The sequence below is a fragment of the Mauremys mutica genome, chromosome 7, assembly GCF_020497125.1.
Source record: "Mauremys mutica isolate MM-2020 ecotype Southern chromosome 7, ASM2049712v1, whole genome shotgun sequence".
NCBI classification, from domain to species: domain Eukaryota; kingdom Metazoa; phylum Chordata; order Testudines; family Geoemydidae; genus Mauremys; species Mauremys mutica.
The window spans coordinates 3,485,625-3,512,198 of record NC_059078.1 but is presented as its reverse complement, the minus strand read 5'-3'; the positions used below and the strand labels follow the sequence as shown (position 1 = coordinate 3,512,198).

The 26,574-nt window shown below is 42.4% G+C and overlaps 1 protein-coding gene across 8 annotated transcripts in view; it reads left to right on the top strand.

The window, feature by feature from the left end:
• Positions 1-26,574, top strand: part of FHIT (fragile histidine triad diadenosine triphosphatase) — a 1,025,256-nt gene that overhangs the window by 250,119 nt on the left and 748,563 nt on the right. For 7 of the 8 annotated variants that reach the window (XM_045023395.1, XM_045023388.1, XM_045023387.1 and 4 more), the window contains one exon: positions 24,679-24,712. The exons of the other annotated variant lie outside the window; for it this stretch is intronic. The gene's annotated coding sequence lies outside the window, so the exon portion shown is untranslated. The remainder of the gene's footprint in view (positions 1-24,678; positions 24,713-26,574) is intronic. 8 annotated transcript variants of the gene reach the window in all.

Sequence of the window (26,574 nt, the reverse complement as noted above, 5' to 3'; positions counted from 1 at the left end):
TAATTAGAAGACAACAAGGATGCATTCTAATTGTTCTAATAAATTATGTTAATGCTTTATGCTTGCAGATAGGCTTTAGTAAGAAATCATTTAATAGAGTGACAGCTTTTCTTTTACTGTCAGCAAAATAACTTCAGTTTCATCTGATTAAAGAAACAGGTAGCATACACTGCAGTGAAACCGTCAGAAGGGTCTGGACTCTGGGTATGGTGTATTCTAGGTAAAAAGCTCAGTTAGTTGTTTCCTAGACATAGTGTAGATTTAAAAAAAAAAAGAGCTTGTAAGTTAACATAAACTCTTAAAAAATGTATTTTCCTACTTTGCAAGCTTTTAGTTTTGGATCGGATATATTGTTATGAGAGGGTTGGATAGCTGAGGAGTGTGAACACAGGACCACACTGTTCAATGCGTGTTGCATTGCCCTTTGAACACTGCCTGATACCTACAGACTTGGTGGGCCATAAGGAATAGATGCAAGGGGCTAACTTCTCGACCGGCGTTGATGGGGCTGTGCTCACTTTCACCAGCCGGAAATCTGGTCAGCACAGGCCAAAACTGTGTAAAACGAAAGAATTGAAAGAAAAGTGTGAAATGAATCTAAAATTCCAGTAAACTCATCATGTCAAAAGTGTCTTTCCTTACATATCACCTGTCTGAGAACGCCCTCACTTTAGCTTTCCCTTTTGATTATGAGCTTTCTTCCTCTTTCTTTTAAAGTTGAACTTGACTGGCAAAAGGTCAGTCAGGTCCAACAGATGCTCGTTTCTTTTTCAGAAGGAGATGGAGTGCTGAAAAGCTCACTGAACTATCCTCCGCATTCATTCCAAATTAGATGAAGTACTGAAGGCAGCATCACTTTCGTGTGCTATTATTATGTCTCCAGGGCAGAGACAAGTGCCTGAAAGATGTATCATTAGTAGCATTAATAGGCTCTATTTTACTTTTAATTGTTGGCAACAAAGGGTAACAAGAACTCTGAGCATTAATAATGTTTTACATTATAATTTAGAAACCTCTTCCCCAGACTTTATTACTTGCTGCCCTTCTGGTTTGTCATGAACTGCATGGTACCGGCTAGTGGAATTTCATCAGGACTTAAGCTGCTTATGCTTCAGTGAATATGCAAATATATTTCACTTGGACTGTACAGGTCCATCAGCATAAAGTTATGGATTCCTGTTTGTGAGATACTTAGGGTGGGATCAAGTATCAGAGGGCTAGCTGTGTTATTCTGGATCTGTAAAAGCAGCAGAGTCTCCTGTGGCACCTTATAGACTAACAGACGTTTTGGAGCATGAGCGTTCGTGGGTGAATACCCACTTCGTTGGATGAGGGTGGGATGGGGTAAGGATGGCGATGGGAGGGATTTAGTGATGTTTCTGTAGGGCAACATAGACTCTTCTCTAAATGTTTTGCAAAGACCACAGTTTGAAGGCCCACAAATGACACAAAATAATCCTTGTTCAGCAGCCAGCATAAATACTCTGACAAACTGTCAAAAGCTAGGGAGGTTTTTAACGTGTTTTATTCATGGCTATCTTACACTAAGTTAGTGCCATGCTGTCTCCCGTATTGATCTCAGACATATTGCAGTGTTGTTACAGATATGTTTAGAGGCTGTGGCTGAAATCAAGGCCTTGTTGTGTCAAGTATTGCACACACACTTCCCCGGCTTGAAAATTTGCAGACTGGATAGACAAGACCGGCAAAAGGTTTGAAGGGAAACATGGGCACAGAAAGATGAAATGACTTGCCAGAGGTCACACAGCAGGTCAGAGCCACAGGTAGGAATCACAGGCCTCCTGACTCCCAGTCAAGTGCCTTATCCAGTGGACCACACTGCATCTTATGGCATAATGCCAAACCCTGAAGTTAAATTCAGCCTTGAACGGATACCATCAACTTAGACTGACTAATTAAAAAGAATAAGTATATGTTCAGGTTGCACATGTGCCCAGGAATCCCTCTGCCATAGGCCCTGATCCTGCACTAGGATCCCTGAGGGCAGACCCTTGTCACCATTGATGTCAATGAGACTCTGCACGGCCATAAAGGTCCACCTGTATGGTCCCAGTTGAAGCACTGGAACGTTTTTTATTTTTAAAATGATTTTCTAACTCCTGTTGCTGTGTACCCAACAAAGGGAAGGGGAATCCACAGGGGCATCTACTATGTAGATTTACTGAGCAGTCAAATACACAGTTTAAGTGAAAGACCAAATGGTAACGCAGGCCATCCAACAAGGAGCCATTGAGTTTTTCCATCCTGACAGACCATGGCTGACCACCGTGCTGCTCATACTCCATGGAACTGCCTACTGTGCCTTTGTGCATGAACTCTCGCAAGAACTAAGGACCATCAGAAATCTCCCTGCCTTCTGCCACAAGTGCCAAACTCATTTCTTCAACCTGCCTTCTCCAGCAAAACACAGAGGAACCTGGAAATGAAAAACAAAACATCCTGCCAAACAAACAGAAAACCCTACCAGCCCAAAACACACTCTTGTGCGCACAATTGTGAGACATAGGACAAACATGACAGATGTTGATCGCATCACTCAATGCACCATTGGAAGGTGCTCAGATATGATGATGATGAGGGTGGTATAAGAACCTATAGAGAATAGAATGTGCCCATTTGCTGTCAAAATACAAATTAACTTTTTTTGTTTTTGTTTTTTCTCTGATATTTTTCAGTTATAGTAATCTTGGGTATTGTAAGGATGGGAGGCAACTTTTCAGACTGAACTGTGGCTTTTATATTGAAAGCCATGTTAAAATGTCCTTGATATTTTTTTTTCATGGTCTTTAGCACATATGCATATACATATTCTATACATATACAAAGCTTTTTTCCTCCTCTTAGGTTATTTATTAGAATTCAATAAACAGAAAAATGTTTTAAAATATGCATTTTAAAAAGGTACTGTTAAATACTTACAGTTATAACATGTATTGTAGAGGATTATTATTTACAGGGTGCCAGGTGCCTATATGGGCTTTTTAATTGATTCAGTTTAAATACATAATTCAGGATTTTGAAAAAGTGATTTGTATAAATGTGCTGTAAAATTAAGCATGTTTTTATATGCATATGATAAATTTAGTACTAGATTTTAACAGCTCATTGAGGACATGGTATCTTAACATTCTATTCCACTGGTGATATGAAAATCACTTGTAAAAATAAATTACAAATCTGAGGATTTGTCATAAACATGAGCTTGAAAATTGCAAATACTGTACATTAAATACAACTGAGGAGCAGTTCATTTATCTGTGCAGCCTTTAGTGCCCAAATTCCTTTTTCCTACAAGAGCTAGCAGCTTCTTAACACACAGAATCCCATTCTGAAAGCTACTGAATGCTGTCTTCTACTGTTGACTTCATTTTGTTTTGAGGGCTCTCAGCACTTTGCAGGATCAAGTCTTTAAAGCAGTACAGGGAACACAGGAAAATATGCTAGAGCTCAAAGAGAAGTTATGGGCTTGATGCAGGAATTATTGCATGAGGTCCTGTGGCCTGTTGTGCAGGAGGTCAGACTAGATTATGATGATCATCCCTTGTGGGCTCTGATCAGTAAATAAGCAATTTACAAGCCTAAACTCATTTTCATGGCTACTGACCAGTTACCAATTAACAACCCTTCATCCTGTCTCTCTTCCCTCCTCGAGTCCTGCATGCAGCTCAATTATATTCATAGCAGTTATGCACAAACTTGCATCAGCGGAACAGACTCCCAAACTCTAGATTAATCGCTTAAAAATAATTCAACATTACTACTTGTGCAGTTTAAGAAATCCATCTGCATGCATTATCGAACTGATAATATTAGCTAGTGTTAACAGCTGACTTGTAGGAATGAAAAGGAAGATGGGAAGTACTGTCTAGTGGTCTTATTTTTCTGTAAAATGAAGTCCACTGCCATATGTCTGGGCATAAAAAGGGAACAATGTAAATAAAAGATAATATTTATAAAAGATGCGTTGCTACTGCTGATGGGTTTTATGGAACTGCACTGGGTTATGGTCTGTCTTCATAGACTAGTCTTCCAACTGTATTTATGAGGAAATATCTCACAATTCATTTGTTTAATCTAAAATTCAAATGTTTATTGCAGTGTGCAACTGCGTTAAAGGTACCTACTTAAACAAATTAAATGATTCAGTGTAGTAGCTTTGAAAAGTCTAATTTCCATGCATGGAATCATTTTTATAATCAAGCACACAGACAAAAATGTAAATGTACCTAGGTAACTTATTCAAAACATTTATGTTGCACCCTGTTTGTTTTATTGTCAGCAGCCAATCCAAAGCCCAATTGCAGGTTTTTATACTCTATTTAAACATTTGTGAGAGAATGTTAGTTTTAATACTTAAGCAAGAAACTACAAAATAAAGCCATAAATACAAAATTAACTTTCCCTTGGCATAGAGATTACTGTTGGGCTACTTGGAGTCCACACGGTTTGTATTTATGTAATTTTGAAACCCCTGACTTTGTGATTGCCTATAACAGCTCCTTTTGGAGCCATTAGGGTCTTTCACATAAATACACATTTAAGATGCTTTAGAAATCCAGATGATAGACCTGGTAGACTAGAAAAGCACCTTTGGGTGTTCAGTATATGTAATTGAGATTTCTTCAAGCTCTCGTGTTGCTGTTCAAGCTATATAAACATAAGGCTAATTTCTCTTTTAAAAAGTATTAATTTTATTTTCCTAAATACATGTCACTGTTATGAATGTAATCAGTCACATTAAAATGAAGATCCAAAAACTTGGTAAACAAATTGTACTTAGTAACGTATGCCTCAGTCCTTCAATCACTTCTGCATGTGAGTAACTCTGAATTAAGCAGGTGGTTTGGTTCCGTTCAATGGTTTAAAGTTAATTCTGTGCACACGTGTTTGCAGAGTCAGTGCCTTAGCGATGCAGTAAGCTGCTGCTGCACTTAGAGGTGAAAGTGTTTGACTACAAATTCAGGGAAAAATTGTTATGTCATTTGAAGAGGGTGAGGCTCCTCAGTTAAACAAAGGAAGATTACACATAGAAGGGGAAATGGCTAACTATCCGAACCTGTTGTTTTCCTTTGGGCCAAATTTAGGGTCCATTAAAGTTCACAGGAGTTTTATCATTGACTTCAGTGGACTTGGATTTGTCCCTTAGTGTGTACTGTGCAATTCACAAATTCAAATCCTAGAACATCCGGTGCCGTGGGGTGGGCATTTTTCTTTTTGGAATGGAGGAAATAAGTGGGAAGACTGAGTGTGTCCACACAGGCTACAGTACCCACACCTGCTGTAGCCCTCCTTCAGTGGGGTAGCAATAGTAGTGAAGACAGTGCGGCACATGCTTCAGGGTGGGCCAGTGAGCCAAATACATACCTCGAGTCTCTGCTGAGCTTGGCCTACCTGCGCTGAAAGCCATGCAGTGCTATCCTCACAGTTGTTTCCCATGCTAGTAGGGTAGGCTAGTCCATGAACAGGTTTTGCTCTGTAGACATACCCTAAGTAATAATTAAAACAGCTCTCAATATATGAGGAACTCTACAGGGATGCAGGAGAAGCTATCTATACAGCCTTGTGTAACAACCAGCCTGCTGTAAATCCTTTATGAGCTGTGTAAAGTGGTGGGCAGTCCCTGCACACCGTCTTGTGGCTGGCTGTGGCGTGCGTTGATTAATTTCCCAACTGGTCCACTTTAACAACCCTTTATGTTGGGAGAATAGTTAGGGTTGCCAGGCAACCTGGCGGTTGATCGGGACGTTAGAAGTCTGGTTGGCAGCCCAGCGGGGACCTGGGGCTACGGCAGGTTCCCTGCCTGCCCTAGCAACAAGTGGCTCCCGGAAGCGGCCACCAGGTCCTTGCAGCCCCTAGGCACATGGGCGGCCAGGGAGGCTCCATGCGCTGCTGCCGCCCCTAGTGCCAGCTCCCATTAGCTGGGAACTGCGACCAATAGGAGCTGCAGAGGTGGTGCCCACAGGCACGAGGGTAGCGCACGGAGACTCTCTGGCCGCTGTGGCAAATTGCCGGCACTATTTTGATGGGTCTCGCGCTTTCTTTTCTTTGCGGGGGAGGGTTTCAGGGCACCATTGGCTTCAGGTGCTCTAGTTAATCTATAGCAAACTTCCTCTTACAGGGAATAAGGCTCCCTTCTAACCCTCTCCTGCTGGCCTCTGGCCATGCTGTATCACACCACCCATGTGTCTAGGGGCTGCAGGGATCTGGTGGCCACTTCCTGGGAGCTGTGGAAAGCACCACTGGGACTCCAAGCCCTCACCCCAAACGGGTGTTCGGTTTTGTGTGATTAGAAAGTTGGCAACCCTAAGAATAGTTAATGTAAATGAATTTAATATACAAGAACAGAAGACTGAAAGGGTTAATATCTATCACAGGTACAAACATTCAAGCCATAGTAGCTGGAAATTCTGATTTAAACAGTAACCTATGGGCTGATTAGCACAGAAAGATGCTGCTGGACTTGGAATCTGAAATGGACTTTTTCTGGCTAATTCATTCAGGTAAACACAAGCCAAAAGACCTGAAACACTGATGTATGCACCACTAATAACAGTGTTTAATACAGTAGAAGATGGCTGTGAAACTTTTGTTATAAGTGGACTAACTTTGCAAATGCGTGTCTTGTTTTAATTGTTCCCTCTGCTGGCTAAGCTTAGATGAGGTGCTTATTTAATTTGCTGAGTTCGGGACTTGTTTGGGAACTATAGGTCCTGAGTTCTACTTACGAAGTCATGGGTATACGGTTGTCTGATTGATTGCATGTGGATGGGACCATTACACAGTGATGTAGTATAGTTCTTTTTGCGGAGAGGGGGCTAATTTCAGAGCAAGTTGAATAAAGTACAGGCAATAAGGGGTGGTTTTTGCAAGAACTGTAAGTTCTGTATGGCAGGAACTGTATTTTCATGTATTGTGTTGAAACAAATATAGTCTCTCTCTGCTCAGCACGGACATCAATAGCAATGAGACAATATGGATTTTTAACTTTCACGAGTTGTGAACTAAAAATGTACGGTAATTTTAACAATTAAACAAAATGCCACCATTCAGGTTGGCAGATTAAATATCTTTTATTTTAACTGTTGTCGTCTTCACCTGGATGGTAGGCTCACATCAAGCAAGGGCCATAGGCCACCTACCATATTGTATGCCAACCTCCCTGCTCCATTTTTATGTTAGTGTTCGATATTAACATTTACCAGCATACTGCACTTGAGGCAGGATTTCTATTTAATTCAGTATCCTGCCTGCTCCTAGGAACAGAGCAAATAGGCAGAGCACAGGCCAGCATGATGAGTGTGTTCTTGTGAACCAAGAGAACACTGGTGGGTGTAATTTCGGGCTTATCAGCCTTCAAACTATTCCTTTTAAATACAGTTGTAGGTCACGTTGTGTGTGGAAGGAAGAATGGGGGTAATTTTTTTTTTGAGAGAAGAACTCAGTGCTGGTATGAAAATATATAACAAATGAAACTTCAACTACAATTGTGTGTCTTGCGGAAGAGACTTTTATTGCGCCACTTAGATGATATGAACATTAAACAGATAATGGAAACAGACGTGCAAACTTAGTGGTGGCAGATGACAGAACAAGGAGCAAAGGTCTCAAGTTGCAGTTGAGGGAGGTCTAGGTTGGATATTAGGTGAAGCACTGGAATGGGCTACCTAGGGAGGTGGTGGAATCTCTATCCTGAGAGGTTTTTAAGGCCCAGCTTGACAAAGCCCTGGTTGGGATGATTTAGTTGGGGTTGGTCCAGCTTTGAGCAGGGGGTTGGACTAGATGACCTCCTGAGGTCTCTTCCAACCCTGATATTCTATGATTCTGACTTCCAAAGGATTCCAAGCAGCTGCAGATCCTTAGTTTATCATAAGGATCCAATCCAAAAGGCTGTGGTATGTTTAGTTGAAATGTGAAAACACACTCAAACAAATGTCCTGCATGTAGTTGTTTTTTGGAAGAGAAGTACGGGGCCTAATTTGTATTTAGACTGCAATCCTAATTCAGCCCTATGAAGTCAAGCAGCCCGGACCTGGTTTCAGGCCTCGTGCACATCACAGACTGAACCATTTACAAACATTTTTAACATAACTCCTTCCAAATAATTTCAAGGTCTTTGCTTCTCCCATTCTTCCTGGATTTCATCCAGAGGTCCTCCAAACACTAGCACTCCCTGGTAGTCTATGTGACCATGCAAATTTAAGTCTAATCAAATATAAATTGTATTCAGGCCATTGTTTCCCCCAGGGATATTGTTCTCCTCCTCGCATGGTCTGGCCAACCCCACAGTTATCCAGGAGGGGATATTCTAGAGCTCCCACCAGCTACTGGGACAGACTTCAGTGCATCAGACATTGTTTAAACAAATTATGCTGCTGTAGCAGGCCATTAGAGCCCTTAGATTCTCTGTTGTTAACACTAAGGCTTTGTCTACACTACGGACCTTACAGTGACACAGCTGTACGGCCTTACGTGTAGCCGCTCGGAGAGAGAGTTCTCCTGCTGGCATAATTAAACCATCCCCAATGAGCAGCATTAGCTGTGTCGGCAGGAGAGCCTCTCCCACTGGCATAGCACTGGCCACACCAGCACTTTTGTCAGTGAAACTGATGATGGTCAGTGTGTTTGGTAGACGAAGCCTAAAATGCTTAGATGCTCAATTACAAAGAAGGGTTGGTGCTTTATTTAGATGGCATGCTTGTTATATTTCCACTCAATTATTAATAGATTTTTGACTGTAATCAAACCATGGCAATAACTGTTAAATAAAATATCCATGCTAAATTCCACGCCCCAGCAGAAGCCATTCTCCATTGATGTCTCTTAGCTGCTGCTGCTTTTAAGACTTATGCATAAGTGTGCCATCTTAACATACATGGAAAAACTTTCAACTTTTAGAAAGATTTATTGTGTTTTTAATCTGATTGAGATGCTATTATATCTCCTTCCCCCTCAAAGGCAGATGTGCCACAAATATTTTACTGGCTTAAAATATTTTTGAAGGGTAGATATAACTAACAGATATGACAGACCAAGTTCTGATATATTGGTTGGCTTTGTAAAAGATTAGCTAAATGAAATGAACTTAGAAGAAAGTGAAAGGGTTTTCATACTATTTAACAGCTCTTATTCCTGAATGGCACTGGATTGCTTGGGCACTTTACAGATGATTCTCTTCTTAATGGCTTGTGGCGATCATCTGAAGCAAGATGAAGGTTAAATCCTTCATGACGAGTCTTAACTAAGATAGAATCATAGTGATTTGACTTGTTCACAAGCAGCCTTTAATTTTGCCATCTAAAGATAGGAGTTAGCTCGGCAGTATTTGAGGTTGCTAATTAAAAGTAATGTAAGATAAATTCCAAATCTAATCCAGTCTGTTAATCAAGCCTTCATTGTAAACCAGATTAATCTGAATATTCTGTGTGTGTGGATAGAAGAGAAAATATGATCAACAAAATAATCGAAGTGTACAAGTGGGATTGCTTTTATAGGCAAGATTCTAAAAATCGCCCTTTCCTCACAATGGAACAGAGTTGGCTGTCTTCCCCCAGGAATGAAACACCAAAACACCCCTTTGATAAATTTAACCTTCTACTAGCCAGAAGGAATTACACATAGGATTGGATCAGATTGCACCAAAATGGCAGGAATCTTCCAAAAATTGCTGGTTATGGGGCTGAGGAAATCAAGATTATATCTCCAGATTCCTCACTACAAATGCTTTTCCTCCTCTCCCTGTTTCAAACGACACACCTCGAACACTGTGCTGTACTATCACACATAGTCTGTATAGCTTTAGAATAGTATAGAAACAAAGTTAACTTAAACCAAGTTACCGGGCAAACTGGTTGAAACTACAATAAAGAACAAAATGATCAGACACATAGATGAACATAATTTGTTGGGGAAGAGTCAACATGGGAAATCCACTCAATGTGCAGCAGCAGTCAAAAAAGAAAACAGAATGTTGGGAATCATTAAGAAAGGGATAGAAAATAAGACAAAAAATATCATATTGCCTCCATATAAATCCATGGTACACCCACATCTTTAATACTGCGTGCAGATGTGATTGCCCCATCTCAAAAAAGATGTATTGGAACTGGAAAAAGTTCAGAAAAGGGCAACAAACATGATTAGGGGTATGGAACAGCTTCCATATGAGGAGAGATTAATAAGACTGGGACTTTTCAGCTTGGAAAAGAGATGGAGAAGGGAGGGGAGGAATATGATAGAGGTCTATAACATCATGTACTGGTGTGGAGAAAGTAAAGAAGGAAATGTTATTTACTCCTGATAACATAAGAACTAGGGCTCACCAAATGAAATTAACAGGCAGCAGATTTAAAAGAAATAAAATGAAGTATTTCTTTACACAATGCACAGTCAACCTGTGGAACTCCTTGCCATAGGATGTTGTGTAGGCCAAGACAATAAGAAAGTTCAAAAAAGAACTAGGTAAGTTCATGGAGGATAGGTCCATCAATGGCTATTGGCAGGGATGGTGTCCCTAGCCTCTCTTTGCCAGAAGCTGGGAATGGGCGATGGGATGGATTACTTGTTCTGTTCATTCCCTCTGGGGCACGTGGCGTTGCCACTGTCAGAAGAAGGATACTGGGCTAGATGGACCTTTATTCTGATCCAATATGGCCGTTCTTATGTTCAAGTTTCTTTATCAAGTGCTGCTGTTTCCCTCCTTGTTTATGATTATGACAAAGCATTTTTGTTTAAATAGGAAGCCAAGGGCCTGATACAAACCCCATCGAAGCAAATGGAAAGACTCATTTACATCAGGCTCCAAGTGAATAAATAGCACAATTCCTTACCCCTTCTCAGTGCAAACACATTCAGGTCTGTGCCCAAGGAAAGGGGGACATTTTTGAGGGAACTCCTTTTTGAAATATTGGCAGCACTTCACCGTGCCTGCCACAATCTAGGTTAAATTCAAGAGGCACCTCATAGCTACTATAAAGCCGTTTGGCATATTCACCCTACACCACCTGATTTGCCATTTGAGGTAACTTGATGCTGTCGTGCTTGTCTCAACGGTTTCTGAAGGTATCAGGTTGCGTGGCTGTTGCTTGGCTGAAGAGGTCGAGGTTGCCACAACACCACCACATTCTTAAACTTGGACCATGTATTCTTCCCCCCTCCCCCCAGTTATTAGCCTGATATGGCTCAGAGGAAGGCCACACTGCCTCGCTACAGGCATCCTGTATTGTTATTCTATTGTACATCTTTCATAAAATGCCTTGGTATGAAAAAACTGTATGAATAGTCATTGCCAATATTTCTGTTCAGATTCCTGCTGCACAATGTAGCATTAAATTGCTGACAGCCCCACAAGATTATGGAATGTATTTAGGGAGACTTCATAACAGCAGCATCAAATGCCAGTGTCAGTGGCAACCAATACTACAGATTTCCACAGCGTTTGCAATAAAATTTCCCATTAGTGAATTGTGGGTTCATTAGCCACCCTGGCTCAGATACTTATGTCTCCTCCTTCATTATAGAGGGGCCATAGTCATCCCTGGTGTAACTCCATTGAAATCAATGGGATATTAAAGTGTTCAGCACCTCTGAAAATTGGCCCACTGGATTTAGGTTCCCAATCTAAAAGAGTTGGGCTAAATAGTAGTAGCACTAATGTATTTATTATGGTAATACCAAAAAATCCTAATTTAGACTCAGGGTCCAGTTGTGCAGAATGCTATACAGACATAGGCCTCAGTCTTGCAAAAGCTTATGCATGTTAGTTTATGCAACATTGTGAGCTGTAAAGCTAAGCATAAGAATAGCCATACCGGCTCAGACCAATGGTTCATCTAGCCCAGTATCCTGTCACAGGGGCCAGTGCCAGATGCTTCAGTGGGAATGAACAGAACAGGTAGGGTGATCAAATGTCCCAATTTTGTAGGGACAGTTCTGATACTTGGGGCTTTGTCTTACATAGTTCCTATTACCCTCAACCCCCATCCTGATTTTCCACACTTGCTATCTGGTCACCCTAAGAACAGGGCAGTTATTGAGTGTCCAGTCCGAGCTTCTGGCAGTCAGAGATTTAGGGACAGCCAGAGCAAGGGGTTGCATACCTGACCATCTTGGCTAATAGCCATTGATGGGCCTATCCTCCAGGCATCTCTCTCTATAGGAGGGACTGTGTAGAGAGGAGATAGTCCCTGCTCCAGAGGGCTTAGTAACTTGTCAGAGAGGACAGACTTAGGAAGGAACCATGGGACCTGCTTCTCTAACCTGTAACTTCCTTGCAGAAATGTATTGTCTAGCATTATTTAATTAGGAAGCATCAATTTGTTTATAAAAGAATCTGAAACCTGACAGATCCAGACTTGGTATTTTTGTTTTGAAAATGTGTGTTTTGATTCAAAGTTCTGGAACAAAATATTTTCTGTCGTGTTTTTTTTTTAAATAGGTAAGTAACCACCCATGTTGATGAACTAATCAACAGTAATTGGCACCAAAATCAATATGTTCATTTGAACAAACCCATCAGACTGAAACCAGTTTTCTTTAAAAAGTGTGTATATGCATCATCCTCATTAAGCTGTCTGCTGTAACTCTAATACTCAATAGCTGACTTATTTGTACTGTATGTTCTTCACTCCCAAGAATTATAACGCTGTGCTATGAGGCCAGACTATAGCTACTTAATAGAAATTCATGCAGTTGACAAACAATTGATGGAGATTTAATAGAAGGAGTTGAAAGTCTGCATGTAACCTCTGACAGCATTTAAAAATCGTATACACATCTGTCTGCTTTAGTTTTAAATAATGTTTTTCTAAGTGATGAGCTGAGGAGTGAATGCGAGTGAGGCCAACTAAGGTCATCTAAATGACCATAGTGGGATAGTTCTGTAAATATATCTGAAATATTTTCATTGTTGTCTTGAAAATTGATCCATATGTAGTATATTCTTACACCAGGTACAAAAGCTGTTTTTAGCTGGTCAAATTTCTTGGTTGAAAAAATATGTTCTGTTTTTTGTAGGGTGGAGGAAGGCTTTCAAGGGTAGAATAGCAGAGTCTAAGGGCTGGTCTACACTACCACTTAAGTTGATGTAACTTACATCACTAGGGGTGTGAAAAAGACACACACACCCCTTGAGCGACGTAAGCTACATCGACCTAAGCACTGTCCACACTGGTGTTATGTTGGTGGGAGATGCTGTCCCGGAGACATAGCTTCCACCTTTTGTGCAGGTGGAATAATTATGCTGATGGAAGAGCGTTCTCCCATTGGCATAGTGTGTCTTCACCAGATGTGCTGCATTGGTGCAGCTGCACCGATGTGCGGTAGTGTAGACGTGCCCTAAATAGTATGGTGTTTCTCTTTAATGTGGTGAGAAGGTCTTGTTTCCTTTTTTTTTAAAAAAAGCTTTTTGATTAAAGGGTGAGGGCTTTTTTAAAAACAGTTTTTACTCTATAATTGCAATAGTATTTCTATAATCGAGGTATTAAGCCTTCCTGCCAGGAAAGGGAAGAACAAAGAGGCACATTTTATTCATTGCTGTAACTTGAGTCAAAATTGTCCTTGGATATTTCATGGCCCAAGTGAGCTGGTATAACTGTTTGGGGCACTTTATTATAGCTTTTTGCATTATCTCTGCTACAGGCTTTACCTTTTGTAATAAATGTAGGCTTACCATCACTTCAAAGAGTGAAGCATTGTGGAGAGTAATCCCTTCTGAGAATTGATGTCCTGTAGAATGATTCCTTTTGTTTGAATGACTTACTAGATGTCCCCTTTCTATCAAGCCAGAGAGCATCAGGAGTTATCATCCATCCCTTGCTCTCTCTCTACCAGTGGATGCTAAATACTACATGTTGGGCATGGAATAGATCCCTGCAAAGGAGGGTTTATAATTGCATCCAACTTTAGTGCAACATGGAGGACACCTTTAGAGATGACTTCCTGGTTACTCAACGATAGGGTATTGGAGGAGCAAAGCGGTTTGATGTGATGTGCAGGCATAGAAGATGTAAATTTTCCATATAGTCTTATTGAATAACAATCCATCCTAAAATGGATACTATATTTCCCTCTTTAAGACAGTCGCACATGAAACCAATACGATTTTATTAGACAGTTGTAATAGTCAGTGAGTTACCATATTTAATTACAATAATAGCGTTGTCAGTGAGTGGCCTCCTCCCTGGCAACCCTCACAGCCGAAGGACAGCCCTGCAACTGGCCCCTCACCTCAGTTTTCTCTCTTTGTTCGTCATTAATTCAAAAAAGAAGCTTCTACAAGTCCAATAGCAGCCCCTTTGTGGTCTGGTTTATTAATGTCGTTAAAAATTAAACACAAATATCCTGTCCTGCTTTTCGCTGGGCATGGCCCCCAAACTCCCTTGTTGCCGGAGGGTTTTCCTGCATTAGCAGTATTCCCAACCCTTCCCAGCTGGGGCAACTACCTGGTCTTGGGGCCTTCTGTGCAGGACTCTTTCTCAGAACAGTCTCTACAACCTCCTGAGTTCATTCCCTCCCTCCCTTCCTCCGCTCTCTGCAGCGCCCAGCTGCTCTTTACAGGGAATCACCTGCTCTAATTTAGCTAGTCCCGGCGCCTCTAGGCCCGCAGGGACAAGCCACCCTGTTACAAGCCTTAAAATAAAGGAAATGAGAAGCATATCCGTTCCCAAAATAATAGGCTCCTGGGCCAGTACACTGATAGAGGAACAGAGGTCCCAAAACAATCAATGGATACTTATTTCATAGAGCTCTATCTGATTGTTACTACTGCACAGCCCTACAATAGGGCATATCGGGTTAAATCTATATGTAAGGCTGTGCATTTACGCGTAAACATCTTCGCTACACTAATTTATAGAAACGTTCTGTCCTCTGGGTACTGACCTATACTAGCCTTCTTCACGTTGGCATACTGCCTACCCCCGGCTCACTTTTCCCAATAAATCATTACCAAACCACAACTGGAAAAAGGGCTGCTGATTTATTTATGTGAAGATGCAATCATACTTTTGACCTTACAAATGACCTTCACCCAGTAATAACAGGCTATTCTTCTTCCAGTAGTGTCCCTGTGGGTGCTCCACTGTAGGCGTGTGCATGCCCCCATGCTGCCGATCAGAGAATTTAAATAGCAGTCCATCCTGCCCACACATGCACGGCTCCCCGCCTCCCCCAAAACTAGCCAGGATGCGTGGGCATTCCCTCCTCAACCTCCCCTGGCTAGAGACCGAGTTAAGAGCTCTCCATTCATGGATTGTTAACTCCCAGTAGTTTCTGTAAATTTTAGCTTCACTTGAAGCCTTTTTTCTTTTAGTACCTTGTTTGTTTTTTGTTAGCCGTGCCAAAAAAAGGAGAAAAGAGAAAAAGGGTTTGCCTCCCACCAACTCCGGTGGGGAGGGATTCCCCAGGCAAGAGTATGCCTGGCTCTCTAGGCTTCAGAAAGTGTATTAGCTGCAAAGAATCTATCCTGGTGACGGACGGACGTTCGCTGTGCGTTGGCTGTCTGGGGGAAACACAATCCACAAAAGTGTGATTGGTGCCAGCAGCTAAAACCCAGATCGAGGAAGTACAGATTGTTAAGGCTTCAACTCCTGCTCCTGAAGTCAGCCCTTCAACCCCTGGAGTCCCAGCGAGAACCATCACCACAACTTACTACATCGCAGGCAAGTGGTCCCAAGGAGATGAGCCACTTATTCAAGACCACTATGAAAGGGTCTGTGAATACCCATAGTGAGCCCCGATCAAGCCAGAAGTGATCTCCAGCTTCACTGGCATCATCGGTACCAACAGTGCCATTGCCATCTAGAGTTGGTACCCAAGGTACGTGCAGTACTGAGCCAACAGAGCAAGTCGGTTGCCTGTGCCCATTGAGTCTTTGGGCAAAAGAAGTATCGGTACTGCAGGGGCATGAAAAGCATGGAAGATGTGCCCCAGGGAAGGCTGTGTCAACGCGGTCATCAGCACCAACCCCTTAACCAGTGGAAGAACCCAATAAACGTCTGTGTGGGAATCCCGTTTACTCAGTCCTCTCCATCTCTGTTTCAAACTACTGATGCATCCCTCATAGCAGGGGTCCCCAACGCGGTGCCCACGGGTGCCATGGCACCTGCGGGGGCATCTAAATGCGCCTGCGTCCTGGCTTGCAGTGGAGCATCACTGAAATGCCGCAGAAATTCGGCTGCATTTCGGCGGATGCTCCACCGCCACCATGGTCCTTTGTCTGGCGCCCGCCAGACAAAAAGGTTGGGGACCACTGCCTCATAGGATGGGGCACGCATCTCAGTGGTCACACAAAACAGGACAAGTGGTCTCTTGCAGAGGCAGGCCTCCATATCAACCTGTTCAAGCTTCAAGTGGTCAGAAATATATGCACCTACTTCCTCCTGCTGATCAAGGACACTCATTCAAAGGTCATGATGGACAACGTGGCCTGTACATAAACTGACAGGGAGGCGCCAGGTCTCATTCTTTGTGTGTAGAAGCACTAAAGCTATGGAACTGGTGCATCTTCCACAACATCTTAATATCAGTTGCCTACCTTCCTGGAATACACAGCATGACAGCCAACAGTCTCAGCCGCAAATTCTTGCATGACCACGAATGGGAGATAGTCAGCAATTCTACATGACGTATTCTGACACCAGTAATAGACTTGTTTGCTACTTATCAGAATAAGAAATGTCCACAGTACTGCTCCAGAGCAGGTATTGGACAACACTCCATGGGAGATGCTCTCCTCCTCCTTCCTTGGGACACGGGCCTTCTTTACGCCTTTCCCCCATTCCCTCTATTACTGAAGGTCCCGTTGAAGATAAAAAGGGAAAAAGTGAACATCATTCTGATCACCCCCAGCTGGCCCAGGCAGATGTGGTGCCCTTACCTGTCACAACTGACATTTATGTCCACCAGTAACTTTACTGGTCACTCCTTATCTCCTGTCACAGAATGAGGGAAACCTCCTCCACCCCAATCTGCAGATCCTGGGACTCAGTGTGGCTCCTTCATGGTTCCAGCACATAGAGGCATCTTGCTCTGAGGAGGTATAGGAGATAGTAGAAAGAATACTACTTGTTGAACCTACCTCCAGAAATGGAAGAGGTACCAGATTTGGTGCCAACCCAAGGGTGTCACCTAATACAACCACCCTACTGGTTGTCCTAGACTACCTGTTAATCTTAAAGAAATCTGGCCTCTCTGGTAGCTCACTGGAGGTTCATTTAGCAGCAATCACAACCTTCTACAAGCAGGTAGAAGGTTATTCAGTCTTTTCCCACCCAAATAGAAACAAGTTTCTTAAAGCCATAACAAACCTTTCCCCACAATTCAAACCCCTCACTCCCAATGGGACCTCAGTCTAGTACAGGGATTTTCAAACTCTGGGTCAGGACCCCAAAGCAGGTCATGATCCTGTTTTAATGGGGTCGCCAGGGCTGGCATTAGACTTGTTGTGGCCCAGGCCTGAAGCCAAAGTCTGAGCCCCACTGCCCAAGGCTGAAGGTGAAGCCTGAGGGCTTCAGGCCTGGGCATCTGGACTCAGGTTACAGCTGAGGATCCCAGAGCTGAAGACCTGAAATTTCAGTGTCGGCCCCTACCCCAGGGTGGTGGGGCTCGGGCTTCAGCTTTGCCCCCGCCCCCCACTCCTGCCCCCTGCTCGGTGTGGCAGGGTGCGGGCTTTGGCTTGCCCGCCCTCTCACCTGGGGAGGTGTGGCTCAGGCTTTGGTCCCCCTTCCTGGGGTCATGTATTAATTTTTGTTGTCAGAAGGAGGTCACAGTGCAATGAAGTTTGAGAACCCCTGCTCTAGTGTTAAAAGGACTAAAAAGACCACCATTTGAACCCGTGGCCACTTGTTCACTAATTCACCTTTCCATGGAAGCAGCGTTCCTCATTGCCATCACTTCGGCCAGAAGGACAGGCAAGAGTGCAGCTTTGATGGTGCGTCCCCTGTTTACTGTGTTCTTCCCTGCCAAGGTCACACTCAGACTACATCCAAAGTTCACCCCCTGAAGTGATGTCTGCATTTCACGTGAATCAACTTATTCAGCTTCCAACATTTTATCCCAAACCTCATCAGGACAACAGGGAAGTCATTCTCCATATGCTTGATGTGAGAAGAGCCTTGGCCTTCTATTTGGATAGGACAAATGCCTTTAATAAATCTCCAAGACTCTTCGTCTCTGTTGTGGATAGATCGAAAGGTGCAGCTATCTCAGCTGAGGCTTTCCAAGTGGGTCTCTGGCTGTATTAATCTCTGCTACCAACTGTGTGAGGTAACATTCCCATCTTCAATACGCACATGTCCCATGAGGTCAGTCTCCTTGTCAATCACCTTCTCAAGGGTATACCTATATATGAGAGATGCAGAGCAGCTACCTGGGCATCTGTGCATACCTTTGCAGAGCACTATGCCATTCTGGAGGATTTGGCTACAGATGCCCAATTCGATGCCACAGTACTGTCATCTGTATCAGACTGGACTCTGAAGTCCTAGCCTCCAGTGGTGGGTACTGCTCAGGAGTCACCTACAGTGGAGTACATAGGGACACTACTTGAAGTTACTCACCTTGTGCAGTAATAATGGTTCCTTGAGGTGTGTGTCCCTATAGGTGCTCCACTGGTTGACTCTGCAGTAGAGAAGGAACTGAGGAGGGAATGCCCATGCATGCCTAGCTAGCTTCGTGGCAGGCGGGGAGCTGCATGTTGGTGGGCAGGACGGACTGCTGTTGGAATTCTCCGATTAGCAGCGCGGGACTGAGCACACATCTACAGTGGAGTACCCATAGGGGGACATATCTTGAAGAACCATCATTACTGCACAAGATGAGTAACTTTTTTACAAAGACTCCAGTCTGTGTGAGAGGGGAGCTTTACTGCTGAATGAAGATTAATGTACCATATTGACTGAGAGATACCAATGACTCCTGGTAGTGTTGCACCCTTTCTCATGCATAGAGAAGTCAGCACTACCTTCCATCACAGCTACGATGTACAGCTCCATATACTCAAGATTCAGAAACAGCACAATATCCCTGCAGATGTAATTCTTTCTTCCAATTAAGGAGCCATCTTCCAGGAGGCACAGCTAGAAACATCTTTGTTCAGCTTGTTTCATCAGTCATAACAATCCAGTTTACCATCCTTGCTTGATTTAATGGTGTGTGAAGTTAAATATTTTAAGATCAGTCTTCTGAAAGAGGTACAGTATCTTCAACTTTGCTGATTATAATGGAGAAGGGTAACTTTTGCTAAGGAGTAGAGCTGGTTGGATTTTCAGTTTTTTCCCACTATGAATTGGAACAAAGTTGAAATATCAAAATTTCCAGCAAAATAAAATGTTGGGGGAGCAGGGGGAATATTGTTTCAGGTCAATCAAAACATTTCACTTGGATTTTTTTTCATATTTTTACTTTATTTGTATTTTAAAAGTAGTGTTTAATTTTTAAATTAAAATGTAATATAATTATAATATATAATCAGCAAAGAGTCCTGTGGCACCTTATAGACTAACAGACGTCTATAACCACGGAGGAGAAACTGCTTTTGTAGTTGGCTGGCCTGGGTTTTCACACCTCAACTGCTAGAAGAGGGCCTCATTCTCCCTGATTGAACTAACCTCGTTATCTCTAGCCTGCTTCTTGCTTGCATATATATACCTACCCCTGGAAATTTCCACTACATGCATCCGATGAAGTGGGTATTCACCCACGAAAGCTCATGCTCCAATACGTCTGTTAGCCTATAAGGTTCCACAGGACTCTTTGCTGCTTTTACAGATCCAGACTAACACGGCTACCCCTCTGATACTATAATATATAATAGTATTGTAATTTGGTGATTGGTATTGTAATAGGTTTTTGTCATTCTAAATAGTAGCTGGTAATTACTACTGAAATTAGTAATTGGTTTGGTAATTGGAATTCTGATTCATAGATTGGAAGACCAGAAGGCGCCATTGTGGTGATCTAGTCTGAGCTCTTGTAGGACACAGGCCATCGAACTTCCCAAAATGATTCCTAGAGCACATCTTCTAGACAAACTTCCAATCTTGATTTAAAAATTGTCAGTGATGGAGAATCCATCATGATCCTTGGTCAATTGTTCCAATCATTAATTGCTTTCACAGTCAAAAATGTACATCTTATTTCCAATCTGCATTTGTCTAACTTCAATTCCAGCCATTGGATTGTGTTAGACCTGCTTCTGCTGGATTCAAAAGCCCATTCTTAAATATTTATTCCTCACGTAGATACTTAGACTGTGAACAAGTCACATCTTAACTGTCTCTGTATTAGACTCAAAGAGCTCAGTCTATTTAGCTTAGGGCTATAAGGCATGTTTTCCAATCCTTTAATCATTCCCATGGCTCTTCTCTGAATCCTCTCTAGTTTATCGACATCCTTCATGAATAGTGGGTACCAGAACTGGACACAGTATTCCATCTGTAGTACACAAGTGCCAAGCAGAGGTAAAATAACTTTTCTAGTCCTACTCAAGATTCCCCTATTTCTTCAAGTGATGTCCCTGTGGGTGCTCCACTTGAGGTGGCGGTGTGTCCTGGCGCCGTCAATCAGGGATTTTGCTTGCAGTGTCTGGTCGGGGCGCACGTGCACAGTAGCTGTCTTGTGGCAGCGCTGATGCCTCTTCTGGCATGCGCATGCCCCGACCCCCTCAGTTCCTTCTCTACCATCCTGTCCCTACCTATAACAAAAAAAAATAATAAAAAAAATAGATTTTAAAGATTTAGGATAGTACTTATAGTGTTAATAGTTAGTTGGCTAACATTTATGTAGAAGATATCTGAGTGGTTCAGATCTCTCTTAAAAATGAATCGGTTGATTGCCAGGATCTATCAGGTGTAGTCCTATTTACTACTGCCATGTGCAGACAGTGCCCTGCAATAAGGTGTGAGTTGTCTTTTTAACCCCTTTGTTTTATTTCTGTGACTGTAGTGATTTGAATACAATAGCCAAAATTTACTGATATGTTTCAACTGCATTCTTAAACTTCCTTGGCCTTCAAAGAATTCTTGACAGAAAAAAAATTTGCTGTTCCAAAGTCTATAATAGAAAAGAGCATGTCTGAAGAATATTTGGAATAGTTGGGTAATAAATTCTCTAAACAGTGCTTTTTATTATCTTTTACAAAATGTATATAATGTTATCAAATGCCTTTAAAATGGTAAACTTAATAATTTGGATCTCTGTGTGATGTGCTGCTTTTAAGACTAAGAAATGGTAATGAGCATTTGGAGCCTTTCATTTATGATGTATCTGACAGCATTGTTGTGAATCGGATATGAGATGCATGTGATTATGTCTGCATGCTGAAAATAAACCAGCTGGTATTTGTTCTAAAAGTGTTCAGAGAACGCCCTCTCGTTAATGGCCCATGGCCTGATCTGGCATCTGGTAAACGAATACATTGTCATCCTTACAGTGAAAGTCACCACAAATCATTAATGATTCCAAAATTGTTCAGCATCTTATGCTGTCTAAAATGCACCAATTACAGTGAAAGTGTTTCTGTTAGCAGCATGATTGAATGATAGTAACCCAAGAGTAACTTATTAGCAGAAACTCTTCGGACAAAGACAATAGCCAACTGCTCATTACAGTGCTTGTTTGTCCCTCTTAATCAAGGTGGGTGGTGGTAGCAATATTTCTTTAGTGTTGATATTACATACAGAAGCACCCAGAGGCCCCAATTGGATCGGGGTCCCATTATCCTAGATGCTGTACAAACACATGCAAAGAAAGGGTCCCTGCACCAAAGAGTTTACAATCTAAGGGCCAGATTCTGCCATTTCTGCTCACTCCATTGATTTCAAGGGGATAACTTATGGAATAAATCTCTTCTTGGGTGAGGTTCTTTGCTGTGCCTCCCACGGTATAGCTACAATGCCCCCCCCCAAGTGCCCATTACTTACTGGGGTTAAATAGCAGTGAAGACATGACATCTATGGTTTTAATGCTGGTTAGTGGCGTGAGTTAAAACCTGTAGGGGAGCCTGGGCTGAATTTGAATTGCTAATCAGAGTTAGAAGCTGAATTGTGGTGCCTTGACTGCCATGTTAACCTAAGTTAGCTAAAGTGAATTAAGAACATACCTTTTGGTTTGCAGTTCAGACATCCCTTAAAAGTGGAGGCCAAGGGAGCCTTGCCACTCTCATGCCCTCCTGATTCTGGGCACTGCTCTGGAGGCCGGAGCAGCCTCCAGAATAATTTTGATAGTTCTGGGAGTTTGTGTAAGTTATTCTCACACAGACCTGCCCAAGGAGACTGAGAATCTCATTTGTGATCAGGAGTGGCAGAAACTGCCATAAGGTAACAACTGCAAGGTGAAGGATGTGATGAATGGATACGGCTGTATCCTTCTCAATGTTTTCTACATTTGCATTTAAAAAAATTGTTATAAAGCATCAACTATCCTCAGCTGTCCCTTAACCCAACCATTTGTTTTTGGATGAATTCTTAGAGGTGGGGCTAGAAAAGGGATTTGAACAAGAGACTGAGTCTTCATTGAGGTAACATGTATAAGTATAGAGATGTGTTGTTAAATTACTCCAATTCCACACCCACGTGAATATTTTTAGGTAACAAACTTAGTATTTGTCTGTGGGCTTTTCAGTTTTCTACTTAATGCTGCATAGACTTAACAAAATAGACAACTTTTTTCATCAAAAAAACCCCTTTTCATTTTGAAACATTGCTTAGCAGATCATTCTATAATATAGCTAAATGACTCAAAATGTGTAGGCTACATGTAGATAGCAAAAATGTCAGAGAGGGGGGAAAACCCTGTGCATTAATTATTATAAATATCATGTGCATCTCAGATCTTTCTGTATATTATCCTGCTTGGCTGCATGGAGTTAATTCAAAGGCAGCTGCCAGGGGAAAATAAAACAATGGCAAAGATGTGGTACTAGCATAGAGAATGCCAAGTGTCATTGAGGAGGCTATTAATCTGGGAATACCCTTGGCCTAGCTCCAGTCATGCTGGCCAAGTGTACTCTTCTGAGGCCAAGCCTAGGCTCAAAGGGGATACGAAAACCCAAAGATGCTAGCCTAGGCAGGAACACCGGGGTGCAGGGGAGGGGATTGTGAGGTGAGGCTGCTCAAGGAGTGTCCTTGAGCACTGACAGAGATGCCAGAAGACATAGTGAGTGAGACAGATACAGCATGGTGCAGCTGTGAAATCTGCTTCTCCAAACCCAGAGATGAAGGTAACTGACCTGAATGGAACTTAATGACGCTTGCAAGGAAAGATTAAGGCTGCTTTTGCTAAAGGGGAATAGGTATATAGGCCTTTATTGTTTTTTGCATTTTGTTCTGTGTGCTCTGTACCTTTTGGTTAATGTTCCCTAAGAAAAGAATCATGGAACGAAATGCTTATAAACCATCACATTGTTTAATCTGTTTGTTCATTATAGCACTCCCACCCCCACCCTTGTCTGATTAGCTGGTAAGTCCTTCAGGGCAGGGACAGTCTCTTACTTTGTTTCCACAGTGCCTAACGCACTGGAGTGATGATCTTGGCTGAGGCCTCTGGATGCTACTGCCATACAAATTAATAATAATAAAAAATTATATACCTGATTTAGCAAACATTTCCAGACAAATGGTGGGTACCACCAGGAACTCAACGGCTTTAAGAATAGGTCTGGTTTTCACCATTTGTTGTTTTGTTGTTGGTTCCTGAAGCTGCTGTCTCTCACTTTTTATCTTCCTGATCATGCCTGAAATCAAAATAAGGCAGATAACTCAGAACTGAGTCTGAAACTTTGTTCTTAACTTACCCCATTAGGTGTGGTACATGCTGCCAATTAAAGTTGATCAAAAATTTTTCATCAGAACAATTTTTCCTACAAAAAAATTCCTTTTGGGTGGGAGGGGGCAGAAATTGGTTTTACCAAAATTTTGTGATTTTCCCCCCCCATCAGGTGAATTGGAATGATGGCTCTCCAGCAGCCAGCCTACCATGCTGTTATGAATTTCACTTCTATAGATATTGTTTATAAGGCCTGAAGGAAGAATTGTGATCATCTAGTCTGACCTCCCATATAGCAAAATAATTCCTAGAGCAGATCTTTTGGAAAAACATCCAATCTTGATTTTGCAATTGTCAGTGTTGCAGAATTGACCATGACTCTTGGTAACTTGTTCCAATGGTTAATTACCTTCACTGTCAAAAATGTACACCTTATTTCATGTCTGAATTTGTCTAGCTTCAACTTCCCACCATTTGATCATGTTAGACTTTTCTCTGCTAAACTGAAGAGCCCTTTCTTAAATAGGTATTCCCCATATAGATACTTGTAGACTGTGATTAAGTCACCCTTTATATTTTCTTTGTTAAATAGATTGAACTCCTTGAATCTACCACTATAAGACCTGTTTTCAAATCCTTTGATCATTCTTTTGGCTCTTCTTTGAACCCTTTCCAATTTTTCAACATCCTTCATGAATTGTGGGCCCCAGTACTGGACACAGGATTCCAGTAGCAGTTGCACCATTGCCAAATACAGAGGTAAAATAACCCCTCTATTCCTACTGTAGATTCCCTTGTTTAGGCATCCCAGGATCACATTAGCTGTTCTGGTCACAGCATCACACTGGGCACTGATGTTCAGCTGATTATTGACTACAATTCTCAAATCTTTTTCAGAGTTACTGCTTCCCAGGAAAGAGTCCCCCATCCTGTAAGTATGGCCTAATTTCTTTGTTCCTAGATGTATATGTTTAGCCATATTAAAATGCATATTGTTGGCTTGTGCCCAATTTACCACATGATCCAAATCATTCTGAATCGGTGATCTGTTGTCTTCATTACCACTCCCCCAATTCCTGTGCAAACTTCATCAGTGATTTTGTTTTCTTACATGTCATTGATAAAAATGTTAAATAGCATAGGGCCAAGACCTCGCTGGAAACACACCCATTTTCTATCAGTGAAATTGACAAAAAGCTTTCCTTTATGGTTGCTGAGGCTCAGTGCCCTGACTGCCTCTAAGCTTCCTCCACATAATTTTGCAAGCTATTGACTGATGTCTCTGTTTCTGTGCCATTCAAGGTGCTGGAGCAGCTTATACTTCAGCACCACTCCTCGCCCCCAAGTGGAGTTAATACATAGTGTTAAGCAAGCAGGCTTTCAGAGAGGTTGTAGCACCTGTGATCAAGTGTTAGCTTTGACAAAATTCATTGACCGGTTTTCAGAAAAACCTGGAGTTGAGAGCTGTATTTCTGGACTTTGCAGCAGCATATGACACAGTCTGGCAAATGGGGCTCTTAGTCAAATTGTCAAGAGCACTCCCAGCATGGGCGGCTAATGTTGTTGACCTTCTCCACTGCAACAGACATTTCTGAGTGCACATGTGAGATGGAATTACTGCGTGGAAAAGCCTACTGCGAGCCTCTGTGCTGGCACCGACTCTCTTCACCCTATATGCAAAAGACCTTCTGCTCACCCAGTCCCTCAAGTTTACCTATGCAGATGAAATTTGTTTAGGTGTCCAAGCAGTGTCACTCCCAGAGCCTGAAGACTCCCTAACCCCGTCTTGAGTAAGATGGCCAAATAAAGTAGTTGTTGGTATTTACAACCAAGTGTGGCAAAGACAGTTTTGAATGTTCTATCTTTATAATGCCAGAGCAGCTCAGGAACTGAATCTCTCTCTCTATGGACATTGCTTGGAACACGAATCCCACCCAGTTTACCTTGGAGTAACCCTAGATAGATCTCTTAACCACCGGATGAAAATTCCGGCTAAGGTGAGGACAAATAACAACCTTCTAAGTAAATTGACTGATGCTTCAGGGGAGCAAACGCTCAAAGTCTCTTATTATCTGGGTTAGCCCTCTGTTACTCTGCAGCAGAATACTTTGGTCAGGTCTCGTTCCATTCATCTTGCATCAAATTGGTTGATGTGCAACTGTAGAATGGTTGAGAATATCTGGGCAAACCTAGCCTAGTGCTATACACAGACCTCTACGACCACCCAAGAGCGCACTTGACATCTAGGCACCCATTGTGGGACCACTTGCCCTGTCCAAATTTCTCTGCAAGCTTGATATGGTGTGAAGAATTGCTTGTAGCTGATGTTAGACACCAGTCTCTCATTACTGACCAGACCAGGTGTGTACCCAGCTTTGATTTGCCATGCCGCTTAAGTATTCTTCCAGACCATTTTTGAACATGCTAGGATCAATGTGCAGCCAATCTTCATACCTGTGGCCAACGAGAGAATCCCACACACGTCTGTGGCTAAAGACAATGTCACACATCACTGACTGCCATGACCAGATTTGATTGTGGTCTAAGGGCTCTGCACTTCATTGAAGAGGCTGCCACAAATTAGCTTGGCAAGCTTCACATTTGATCATCATCAGCAGCTTCCTCCACAGTTCTAGGGCTGGAGAGGCAGAGAGCCACGGTACACAGTTTTGCTGGCCACAGAGCTGGTGGGTAGGCTGAGCAGCTGAGCTGTCTGGTCCCAGAGCTCAGAGGAGGTGGGAAGCCAAAAAATGGTTTAATTTCTTCTGAAATGGAATTTTTCTGGAAAACCCT